The 12,849-nt window shown below is 42.1% G+C and overlaps 1 protein-coding gene across 4 annotated transcripts in view; it reads right to left on the bottom strand.

The window, feature by feature from the left end:
* Positions 1 to 12,849, bottom strand: part of LOC109890760 (receptor-type tyrosine-protein phosphatase T-like) — a 484,190-nt gene that overhangs the window by 87,988 nt on the left and 383,353 nt on the right. The gene's annotated exons all lie outside the window — the stretch shown is intronic.

The following is a 12,849-nucleotide window of genomic DNA, read 5'->3' as shown; positions in this document are numbered from 1 at the left end:
CACCCACCACTGCGACTTGTATGCTCTAGTCGGCTGGCCCTCGCTACATATTCGTCGCCAGACCCACTGGCTCCAGGTCATCTACAAGTCCATGCTAGGTAAAGCTCCGCCTTATCTCAGTTCACTGGTCACAATGGCAACACCCATCCGTAGCACGCGCTCCAGCAGGTGTATCTCACTGATCATCCCTAAAGCCAACACCTCATTTGGCCGCCTTTCATTCCAGTTCTCTGCTGCCTGTGACTGGAACGAATAGCAAAAATCGCTGAAGTTGGAGACTTTTATCTCCCTCACCAACTTCAAACATCTGCTATCTGAGCAGCTAACCGATCGCTGCAGCTGTACATAGTCTATCGGTAAATAGCCCACCCATTTTTACCTACCTCATTCCCATACTGTTTTCATTTATTAACTTTTCTGCTCTTTTGCACACCAATATCTCTACCTGTACATGACCATCTGATCATTTATCACTCCAGTGTTAATCTGCAAAATTGTAATCATTCGCCTACCTCCTCATGCTTTTTGCACACAATGTATATAGACTCTTTTTTTTTCTTTTTCTACTGTGTTATTGACTTGTTAATTGTTTACTCCATGTGTAACTCTGTTGTCTGTTCACACTGCTATGCTTTATCTTGGCCAGGTCGCAGTTGCAAATGAGAACTTGTTCTCAACTAGCCTACCTGGTTAAATAAAGGTTAAATAAATAAAAAATATTTTTTTTTTTAAAAAGTTTTTCAGTAGAGAACTTAACCAACTAAGTTGATCAACTATGACCTCAATACTGAAGATGTTTTATTGCCACATACACAGATAGGGGCAGTGAAATGTGGTGTTTTACTATTTGGTCTTCTGTTATTAAAGCAGGCTATTGATTAGGCAGGCTAGGTTAGCTAGCTAATGTTTAACCACATAAAAATGATCGGTATCTTTGGTTTAACCAAGAGCATTGTAACTAGCTTGCTATTTTAATGAGGGGTTAGTAGAGAAGGAGGACTTGGAAGACCAGCATTACTGGGAAAGTGTGGCAGAGGAGGGAGAGGCAGGGTGAGGAGAACAGACATGAAAGGCTCTCACTGTGGAAGACATCCTTGATTGAGATGTGTTGAGGGAGAGCCAAGCGAGATTAAACTCCAAACTAAATAGCCAATATTGTAAACCACTAACTGCATACTTTGAGATACAGTCTATTTGAAATACATATTTGATTTCTTTAACTCTGGCAGTTTTTGAGCAATTACAATAAAAGAGAATGACCTCTAACCATATTCTCTCTCTCTCTCCATGCAGGCCTACTTTCACTATGTGGTGGGGAAGTTGTTCTCAGCTTAGCTGACAGCGATAGGACATACAGCAGTCCTCTCTATTCCAAGTACTTCTCTCTGCATAGCACTCTGGGTACTTCGTGCAGGTAACCATGACTTCTATCATCACCCCTGTAACCAGTGTTGTAGCGCTATAATGTTTTATAATTTCCTTAATCAAAGTTTGTCATCCTCCAATTGCAATGTCTGCCTATGCCCACACATATTTTCTAAAGAAAATTGTATATTTGTAATGCCCTCAAACAACAAGTCAGGCTTAAGCGACCTAATTTCAAAATAGGCCATCACTGTCAATCGTGAATGATAATTCTTCATTACTGGTGAAACGTCCAAACTACATCTCCATGCTAATCATGTTTGCACTGTTTGCAATAACTTTATTGCAGGTACAGTAGATAGTTCAATGTATTGAGTAGCTTACACACTGTATCATAAATAAACTTTGATTTCATCAGCTTGAACACATCGTTACAATATACCATATTACAGAATAAAAGAAAACAGAGGGGTGGTAAACATAAATTATTATGTAGAATCGCTGGAAATTCATTTTAAAACAGCCATAAAATCAAGTTTTTGTTGTGGTGTACTCATGCATCTCAAACTATAACCTAAATGCATGATTACCTCCAGCTTGGCCCAATTCCATCATTACGGAGATCTTTGTGGGCTATACTCGGCCTTGTCTCAGGATGGTAAGTTCGTGGTTGAAGATATCCCTATAGTGGTGTGGGGGCTGTGCTTTGGCAAAGTGGGTGGGGTTATATCCTTCCTGTTTGGCCCTGTCTGGGGGTATCATCGGATACCATCGCCACAGTGTCTCCTGTCTCCCCCTGTCTCAGCCTCCAGTATTTATGCTGCAGTAGTTTGTGTCGGGGGGCTAGGGTCAGTTTGTTATATCTGGAGTACTTCTCCTGTCCTATCCGGTGTCCTGTGTGAATTTAAGTATGCGCTCTCTAATTCTCTCTTTCTTTCTCTCTCTTGGAGGACCTGAGCCCTAGGCCCATGCCTCAGGACTACCTGGCATGATGACTCCTTGTTGTCCCCAGTCCACCTGGCTGTGCTGCTGCTCCAGTTTCAACTATTTTGCCTGTGATTATTATTATTTGACCATGCTGGTCATTTATGAACATTTGAACATCTTGGCCATGTTCTGTTATAATCTCCACCTGGCACAGCCAGAAGAGGACTGGCCACCCCACATAGCCTGGTTCCTCTCTAAGTTTCTTCCTAGGTTTTGGCCTTTCTAGGGAGTTTTTCCTAGCTACCGTTTCCTTCTACACCTGTATTGCTTGCTGTTTGGGGTTTTAGGCTGGGTTTCTGTACAGCACTTTGAGATATCAGCTGATGTACGAAGGGCTATATAAATACATTTGATTTGATATTGAATTCCCATTTACAATTGCACACCCTGACATACCAAGTGTAAGAACCGACGCTGGAGATGAGATGCAGGTACGGAGAGTGAACATTTAATTTACACTGAGATGGAACAGGACAGGAACAGCGTCAGAACCGGGTAAAACAAAGACATACGACAATCAATGCTGAAGCGGGGAACAGACAGATATAGGGAAGGAAATGACACAAGTGATTGAGTCCATGTGAGTGCAATGAATCGCTGATGCGCATGACGAGGGGATCAGGCGTGCGTAATGATGGTGGCAGGAGTGCGTAGTGCTGGGCAGCCTGGCACCCTCAAGCGCCAGGGAGGGAGAGCGGGAGCAGGCATGACACCAAGCTAGAACGGGACCTGCGTCTCAACTAATAGCCAATGTAGGCTAAATATCCCAAGCAGGGCTACAGCCACTCTGGGTTTGGCATCCTCAGCAGAACGGTGTCGCCTGGTCACATGTCGTTCTCGGTTCCACTGCGCAAGAGGGGGTCCATAGAGTTCTATGAACATCAAGGCAGACAGAGTCTGTGCACTGCGGAGCCTCCGACGGGCCTCCGCAGTGCACACACACTTAGCCTACAGTTCTTCATCAATCTCGCCACCATCAGAGAGAAGACAGGGTAATTAAATATAGTTTATTTAGACTGTGTCAGAATGAATTTTCCAGAAATAGTTATACCAGCTCTGTGTATTTTCAAATTGGAAAATAGTGAGGGAGCGCCACACCTCTGTGCTCCGGCAGCATTAGACCCCTGCCCGTAACTTAATCATTAGTGGTACTGAGAGTTCCTCTAATTGCTTTGATGTTGTATGGAGGCTCTGTTCAATACAGAGCCATGCTGACTGACGAGTGGCATGGATTGATATAGCTCGGCTCAGTCCCACATAGTATGTTATCACTTATTTTGCGAAAGGATTATCAATAGTTGCCTCATTTGATACAGCAGCAGTCATAAAATTGACTGTTACCTTGAATACAAAACAAACTTTTCAACTCCAATTGGATTCTGCATATGACATTTCCTGACATTGCATTTTTACTCCCTCTCTCACGGCAGTTGTTCTCAGGAGACAGGTCAGTGTGTGTGTAGATAACATATGTCTGACAAGGTGGATTCAGGCTTCTACTTCATCGCCCTACACCAATACACCTACAAGGCGGGGGATGCCAAGTTAGGACCTGTGAGTAACCTTTGATCTTGACGTAATGTTCTTCCAATGGTTTTGGGGTCATGGGTGTTCCCAAACTCATCTTGTGCCTTACACAACTCAGCACATACACTACCGTTCAAAAGTTTGTGGTCACTTAGAAATGTCCTTGTTTTTGAAAGAAAAGCACATTTTTTGTCCATTAAAATAGCATCAAATTGATCAGAAATACAGTGTAGATATTGTTAATGTTGTAAATGACTATTGTAGCTGGATCCGGCTGATTTTTAATGGAATATCTACATAGGCGTACAGAGGCCCATTATCAGCAACCATCACTCCTGTGTTCCAATGGCACGTTGTGTTAGCTAGACCTAAGTAGATTCCACTCAAGGTATAATATAGCTATTTCACTTATTTCCCAATTACCTTGCTTATATATCAAGTTGAAGCTGGTTTTACCAAGTCATTTGGTGCTTACTTTTCAAGCTGGCTAGCAAGCTAAACAGACAGCTCTGAAGCGCATCTGTTTGACATCATGTACCCAAGAAGACTCAACACTGGACTGGCCAAGGGCAAGCATTTGTTAGTTCTTCCATCACACCAGTGAAAGTGACCAAACTAATGTTTCTAGACACGCACCCACCTCAAAGCCCCCTTCCCGCTAGCCTGAAATCCAATCCAGAAAAAATATAAATTGAAACCCAAAGGTGTCAAAACAAGTGACTGTTGTTGGTTGACAATGAGGATTTTAAATGGTTTTACACATTTGAACCATGTTTCCTTGCATACAGATCTATATTTTTGTAGTCATTAATTAATTTTTGATCTGCAGCAATAATGTTGTGCTCGCCCAAAGTGAGTCCGCTCGCCGAACATCCTGTTCTCTCAACCAAATTTCTTTCTCAACTGGTCTGTGCGCTTGCGGCACTCATCCTCTTTTCGCGTGACCCATACTCTGCACTCTCGACTCAGTGTTTGCTTTCTCAATTATGTTTCATCTTGCTCGACAGTGCCATCTCATGCGCAATGGACTTTAGAGGCTGATTTGACCAGATACTCCCTTGACAGATAACAGCATTCACAGCGGAAGCCAGACGAGAGCTCACAAACACTGGGATCAAAGGCAGAGAATGTAAAAAAGTTCAAGATACAAATGAATGGCTCAGTACTGCAGCCTTCAAGACACAGACAGTGCAAGAGAGAGAAAGAGAGAAAAGAGGGAAAGAGAAAACGGTCCTCATGAAACATGATTAAAACATGTTGCTTTGCCACTCTTGGAGGAGAGAGCGCCCCTGGTTAAAGCTTGGATTTTGTGATTCCCTCTGTGTTCCAAACTGATGATAATACAAAGAGGCGGATGCTTGTTCAAGAAAGTTCAGCCAGTCAAATTTTTCCTTTCATTCAAGTTCTTACTATGTGCAGAGTAGTTCAATAGTTCCAGTCTGTTGTGTATATATATACACACAAGCTATATGCTATAATTTCTTAGCCCATGTTAGCTATGGGTTCAGGAGTCAACCCTAATTAGGAAATGTGTAAATAATAAATTAATGAATAAGGCAAGAATGTATCAAAGAAAATGATAGCTAAACACTCAGAGTTCAGATTCCTTTACAGCTAGGCTGGCTGTCTATAGAGTAAAGGGTTGTATTCACTAGGGGTTCAGCAGTGAAGCTGGAGAAACCCTAATGTATTTGTTGGCGTTATTATTATTATTCCAGTTCCGCAAAAGGTTTGTCGAAATATGTCAATTCCTGTGGGATGGTAAGTCCTAGGTGGGTGCAACCTTGCTTGGGTCACACCCTCTCATGCGATGCCACGCCAATTGGCCACATGCTGGTGCTTTAGCAAGCAAATGTTGAAAGCTCTCACCCCTCACCCTGTGTCGTGAAATTTGGTACATAGGTCCCTCTCCTCACAAGGAACACATTTCCCTGAAGGAACCATGAAGTCCGCCATTATGGATTTTCCCGCCACTTAGAATTTTGTAAAAACACTTAAAACACTACTTTGGTACTGAATGACCGATCTGTACAAAACTTGATACATGGCATCATTAGATCTATTGACCAAAGTCTCCCAAGGTAATATTTTCCAGGGCAGTATCTCAAACAACAAACATTCACATGGTCTGGCACATAACATATAAATCCGACACGGATATTCGTATTCAGATTTATAACACTGTCAAGACTCAACATATGCAAGGACATTCAGATCGACCACATGGTGGTGCTACAATGGGCACATGTTTATACAGTATCTCTTGATCAGTTTGATGAAAGAGTGATGAAAGTTTGCACAGATGCTCAGGGATATGAGTCTAGCTATCCTGTAAAGTGTGGTTCAGTGTGGCTGCATGGTGGCACTGTTGGACGGGAGAAAACATTCATGCAAGTTAATTGACGGCCATATTGTTTCAGCTAATCTTGAAATATATTGGGTTTGAATATGTATATCCATAGATGCTATATGCCAAATTTGGTGCTGATCAGTCCAGTGATTCTGGAAAAGACATTTAATTTAGTGAACATCATAAAAAAATGTCAAAGATACAAACGCAAATTGCATGGTCAGTTTGATTTTGAGTTCTGATATTTGTCAATTGTGGTAAACAGTGGAATAGTAGCTCATCCTAGGGCAATGTGTCCAATTTGTCATGATGGTGGCACAGTAGGCCCATAGCTGAACCCCGGCATTGCTGCTATCTTTCAACTTGTTCTTGTCCACAGAATTTTTACTGCCTCAGCCCCAAGGTACCTATCCAATTATTTAAGACTCTGATATTGACTGTTTCAAATTTAAAGAGTCTATCAGGTAAGAATACCTTTCTATATACCAGCGCAGATGAGTGGAACAAACTAAAGCAACAACTTAAAGCTATACTGACCAGAACTTATTTTATAAACAATGTCAAAAGCTGGCTGATGACTGAACCATTTTCATATCTGTATCTATGTAATACATCTATGTCTGTACCGCAATGAAAATAAGTCATTCACTTTGTGTTATCCCTGTCAAGTTTGTAAAATGTATGAACTGTGTGTATATGCATTTTTGTCAAATAAATAAACTGTCAAATAAAAACAATACAATCAATCAACCCCAAATCCATGACTCATGTAATAATGGGCATCTCTGGCAACACCTGTGTTTGAGCGTTTAGAAACAAAGATTTCAGTGTCATGTTCATCAGGCACCAAAGAAAGCAGAACTAAACAGGGCCCCTCCATACCTGGACTTCAGTAATGCTTGTTTCTGCTGCATGACCTAATGAACACGATCCGGGCCTGTATGCCAGTGTGTTGCAGTCCGATGGCTCACTCTGGCTAGTGTTTATCTCTCCATCGTTTCCAGTCTGATAATGAGAGCAAGTGGGAGTGAGGTGAATAATTGCACGCCTGCGGCAAAACGTTCAACTTCCCTTTTACTTTACGGTCAGGGGATTGCAGATTTTTTTTTTCAAAAAGAAAAAGAAAATGCCCTTAATGCAATCCCTCTCATCTCCAATCTGTAGTTTTTTGCGCATATTCATATTCTTGAAAAATAAAAAGAGAGAGGAAAGAGAAAGTGAAGAGGGAGAACTCCCACACTCTCGTCCCCTGGTAGACGGTGGTGATGTGATAAGATAGAGGCAGGGGTGTGGGAGGGAGAGAGGGTCCCTGTATGCAGAGAAATGAAAACCCATAGGGCAGAGGAAGCATTGCCTCCCCCACAGCCTCATCATCACACACACATACACACATGCAAGGACACACGCATAAAGACAAATGGACGAATGCATAAACACACACTCTTGCGTGTGGACATACACAAACAACACACAAGCACAAACATATACACACGCATGCACACACAAACAAACACAGACAGAGGCTCATGTTCAGAGCAATACATACACAGACAGACATGCTCACATACAGTACATACTTGCAAAAACAACTCAACCAAACCTTTGAAAATGTACATTAAAAGAGACGCTGATTGTGAGTACTCCTGGATGCTAGTGCATTTATGCAGTTCCTGTGAGTGGGTACTCCATGGGTGCTCTATGACCTTTTGTTAATCAACAGATACCTTTTACTGTGGGGCCATTAACCAGCCCTTGGTTTTGGCAGCGTCCCAAATGGCACCCTATTCTCTATATAGTGTACTACTTTTGACCATAGCCCTATTGGTCCTGCACTCTATAGGGAATAGGTTGCCATTTTGAGACTTGAGAAATGCAAATTAAAAATCATACAATGTGATTTTCTGGATTTTTGTTTTAGATTCTGTCTCTCACAGTTGAAGTGTACCTATGATAAAAATTACAGACCTCTAAATGCTTTGTAAGTAGGAAAGCCTGAAAAATCGGCAGTGTATCAAATACTTGTTCTCCCCACTGTACATGAGATGAGTAATGCAAGATATGTAAACATTATTAAAGTAGTATTATTAAAGTGACTAGTGTTCCCTTTATTAAAGTGGCCAATGGTTCTTCATGTCTGTTTGTAGGCAGCAGCCTCTCTGTGTTAGTGATAGCTGTTTAACAGTCTGATGGCTTTGAAATAGAAGCTGTTTTTCAGTCTCTCGGTCCCCGCTTTGATGCACCTGTAATGACCTCGCCTCTTGGATGATAGCGGGGTGAACAGGCAGTGGCTCGGGTGGTTGTTGTCCTTGATGATCTTTTTGGCCTTCCTGTGGCACCACCCTCTGGAGAGACCTGCGGTTGTGGCCGTTTAGTTGCCATGCTAGGGGGTGATACACTGGTGATACACAGGCTGGTGTTCGCTGACTTTGGAGTCAAGCAAAAGCGACTAAATGGAGGAGGCGACGCGAGTCAATGCAATGGAGCTTGAGGTAACGTTAACCGGTTATGACTGTTGTTGACAAGGCTAGCGTTAGACACTGAACAATTTTGTTGTAACTCTACTTGAAGGAAACTAGCTAATTGAGTCGGAAGTGTTTTGTGTAACACCCCCCAGCAAATAATGTTAGCAAGCAACTCAACTGCAACTAAAATTGCAACATAGTTCATACGTGTACCCCTGTTATTAGGTGACGTTAGTTTCTTTAGCTAGCTTCCACCTCAAATAACTTAGTGTAATACATTTTGTTGACAGATTTTGTTTTTGTAATGTTTTGTTAGCTCCACCTCATTTAGTTGACATAGCTAATGTTTGCTGAAAAATAAGTGTCCCTGTATTTGCTGTGTGTGTGTTGACAAAGCCTACATGACAGGTATCTTGTCAATGCCAACTGATATATCTGGGTTCTGTTGTCTTAACAAAACATTTGTTTTCAGGATGACATGCAAATCCATGTTATTTCTAAGGCTATTGTTTATTTCAAGTATATTCTTGAATATAACTATAGACTAATAGATGCCTTAATTGTTTTCTACCAACAGGGAAGAACGGTTAGTACAGCATGCCAAACTGACCCCTTGGTGCCACAGTGTTCATGTGCTGGGGTGGAGAAGAGGTCCACCTGTCACGATCGTTTAGAGAAGGATTGGACCAAGGTGTAGCGTTGTAAGTGTACATCTTTAATTATTTGATTAACACCCCAAAAAATGAATGTAACGTTTTGTAGGGCTAACACAGCAACTATATAAAAGCAAGATCTCACAAACTAAAGGTGGAAAAAAAGGCTGCCTAAGTATGATCCCCAACGATAGACAGCTGCCTCTGATTGGGAACCATACCCGGCCAACAAAGAAATAGAAAAACTAGAATGCCCACCCAAATCACACCCCAACCTAACCACATAGAGAAATAAAAAGGCTGTCTAAGGTCAGGGCGTGACACCACCGGGACGATTACTAAAGAGGTCGGGGCCCAGCTAGATTGTGCTCACGACCATCAGTATACAACCGAGTCTTGCCCCTCTACGCCACAGATGGAGCTGACGGAGAGTGAGATCAGTGCTCGCTGTATGAACCTGAGAGCTCAGGATCACAATCATCACAGTGCGAACCAAGAAATACTATCGATCACTTTGGGGGAGAGGGTTGGTGCTGCAAAAATGGAGAAGTAGCAGGCCATTCAACAGCGAATTCAAAGATACACCCATCCATAAAAGGAATCGAAGTGTAAATGTTTTACCATAGATTTTTTTACCCTTTTCAATGGATGTGCTACCTTGTCTCGGTCCTGCCGTTTCGACTCTCTCTCTCAACCTATGAGTGCTCAGCTATGAAAAGCCAACTGACATTTGCTCCTGAGGTGTTGAATTGTTGCACCCTTTATAACCACTGTGGTTATTTTTTTGATGTAAAAAGGGCTTTTGTAAAATACATTTGAGTGATTGATTGTTTGCTGTGCTGGATGCTGTGTATTCACTAACTGTCTGAGTGATGGAACATTTTTATAGTATCTGTAACATACTTTGGTGTGTCTTTAATCTGCATATTAAATAACAAAGTGTCTCCCTGCTCTTTTTTCGGTAAAAAAGCTGAGGGATGGAGCTGGAGAAATGTAACCACTCTGAAATTCAAAGACAGAGCTATAGATGCAAGGACTGACCACCCATGATATCAACATTGTAATCCTGTTTCTATGATCTGTTTCCACTGTCATGTACCCAGTTTGCCTTGGATAAAGGCGTCTGCTAAATGGCATATATTATTAAAGTCTACTTTGACAACTAGCTACCCAGTGTAGTTACCATTACTTTCCAATAGATGGCAGCCAAGGCTAGTTGAAGTCACTACTCTAGCGTCAGGGACATGGGATTAGTACACACTGAAAGTAGTTTATCTAGTTACGCTTGAACCTGTTGTTAAAGTGGACAAGCTCATTAATACTATTTTTACATAAGGCGCAGGCATTTGGTATATGTTTTACTAAATGAACTGGTTTTATTCAAACGTTTCTTCAATTCCTTTACTTCTGGCTATGTGCGCCTTATGGAAGAAACGACACACGCAGGGATGAGACGCCATACACCTCGTCCAATTCTCCCATGTGCCCATAGGGTGAACTGGCGATAAACTGTCAGCCTGTACGCGCTGAAAACAAAATCATAAGAAAAGTTAGTCTGATACCGAAACTAAATCACAATGTATTTATAATGAGCACGCCCGATTATTGGTTAGAATGAAATTTCATGAATCATGATGCTGTCTGCGATTCAAACTCCGGTAGTCTAAACAAAAGGTAAATGTGTCACCATTGTGCCAAACAGCGCTGGTGATAAACATCGTTATAGGATACTGATTATATATATTGAGCCACTACTGATATTAACCTTAAACAATGTATAATCAAGCAAAATGTCACCAATTATTTAAGTGGCATATCAGCTGCTGACTGGTTGAGTAACCTCTTCTGCCAGGAAGTCCTTCATAAGGATTAGTGACACGTCCAATAAACACGTCCCCATCCAGACAGACTGACAGGAACCTCTGACTGCCACCATCCTCTGGGATTTTGTGCTGTATCGCCACCATCTCTCTACAATACACACACTCTAGCCATTATTTGGCAGCATCCCCACTCACACTAGTTTGTGTTCGTCTAAGCCGACCCTCTAGCTGAGTTGTTTCAGGCGGTATATCTGTACTGTTACTGCTACGAGAACAAACTCTTTGATCTGGGGCAACGATCGGCTCAAACAGGTTTATTGGCTCCCTAACTAATATTATTTCATTCTCTGTAATAAACTCAATCTCTGACTCGGAGCTACTCTGTAAATTCAGCCATCTTTTGGGAGTTCCAAAATGTACTCTCCTGCCAGTGACGCAACAATGTGAATATGGTGATTTACAGGCATTTACTGGCATTCTAAATCATAGTGTTTCCATTCCCCTTTAAAAGTAGTGCACTATAAGGGGAATAGGGTGCCATTTGGGTTGCATCCATTGTTAGCATACAATGTCACACACAGAGAAGGGGGTAGAGGGATCTATCTCAAACCAATGTGCTAGCGATTGAGGTCGGGTCCCTTTATGACGGCGACCAAATGTCCAAATGCTTTTCACTTTGATTCAATTAGTCCTCTCCTTGTTCTTTGTGTCTCTAGATGTCCATGTTAAGTGCTACGTTCCCCTGTTTGTTTATGTGGGCCCATCCATGTGTGTGGTTTGTGCCAGTGAGGGCTGTCTCCCTCTCTCAGTGCATCTGTCAGGATGTGAGTAATAGACCGATTATGCTGACAAACACACACAGGTGGCCACTATCGCCTTTAATCAGTCCCCAGATATCTATTTATCTCTCCCACCCTCCCTCCCTCTTTCTCTGCCTCTCTTTAGTCCTGTCTCCTTCTCATTCTCTTTCACATGCTATCTATTTCACACACACACACACACTCACGCACATACAAATGCATGCCCGCGCACACACACACACACACACACACGCAGGTTCACAACCCCCACACAACCGTTGAACAAGTCATAAATGATACTGAAGCACATAATGACAGAACACAGATGAAAACATTTGTTTGTGTGTGGCACCATTCGAAATGAGTTGTGGTCTTCTTCACCATAATAGAAAGCACTGAATGTATGTCTCTGAAGATATTCTCCGGCCGCACTCACAATCCACTAGCCACAAGTCATGTTCGGGAATGCATGTCCATTTATTGACTTTCCCTATCAACCGTATGAAAAAATACGGCCTTTATATTTTATAAGCAAGCATGGACACACAGGCAGTGAGTAAAATATAAGTGCCAAAGGAGTGCCCAACTTAATTTGCAATGGGATAGGTGCTGAAATTGTGAGGCAAATCAGGTTAGAGGGGGAAATGATAACAAAAAGGCGTTAGAAAATATCCCCGCTGATGGATGACCCTTTAAATAACAGGCTCAATTGCTGGCTTTATCAGTGCAGGCACAGTGAGTGAGGGAAAAGGCAATGCATCTTAAAGACAGGAAAAGGGAAGCTACTGGAGTCCTACAGCAAAGAAGTTGAATAGAACCTTCACAACCTTAACCTTAACAAAGCTCTAAGATTCTTCCTTTCCTACACTATGAATTTTGGCC

The sequence above is a fragment of the Oncorhynchus kisutch genome, linkage group LG5 (assembly GCF_002021735.2).
Source record: "Oncorhynchus kisutch isolate 150728-3 linkage group LG5, Okis_V2, whole genome shotgun sequence".
Classification (NCBI taxonomy): domain Eukaryota; kingdom Metazoa; phylum Chordata; class Actinopteri; order Salmoniformes; family Salmonidae; genus Oncorhynchus; species Oncorhynchus kisutch.
This window is presented reverse-complemented; position numbering and strand designations above follow the sequence as displayed.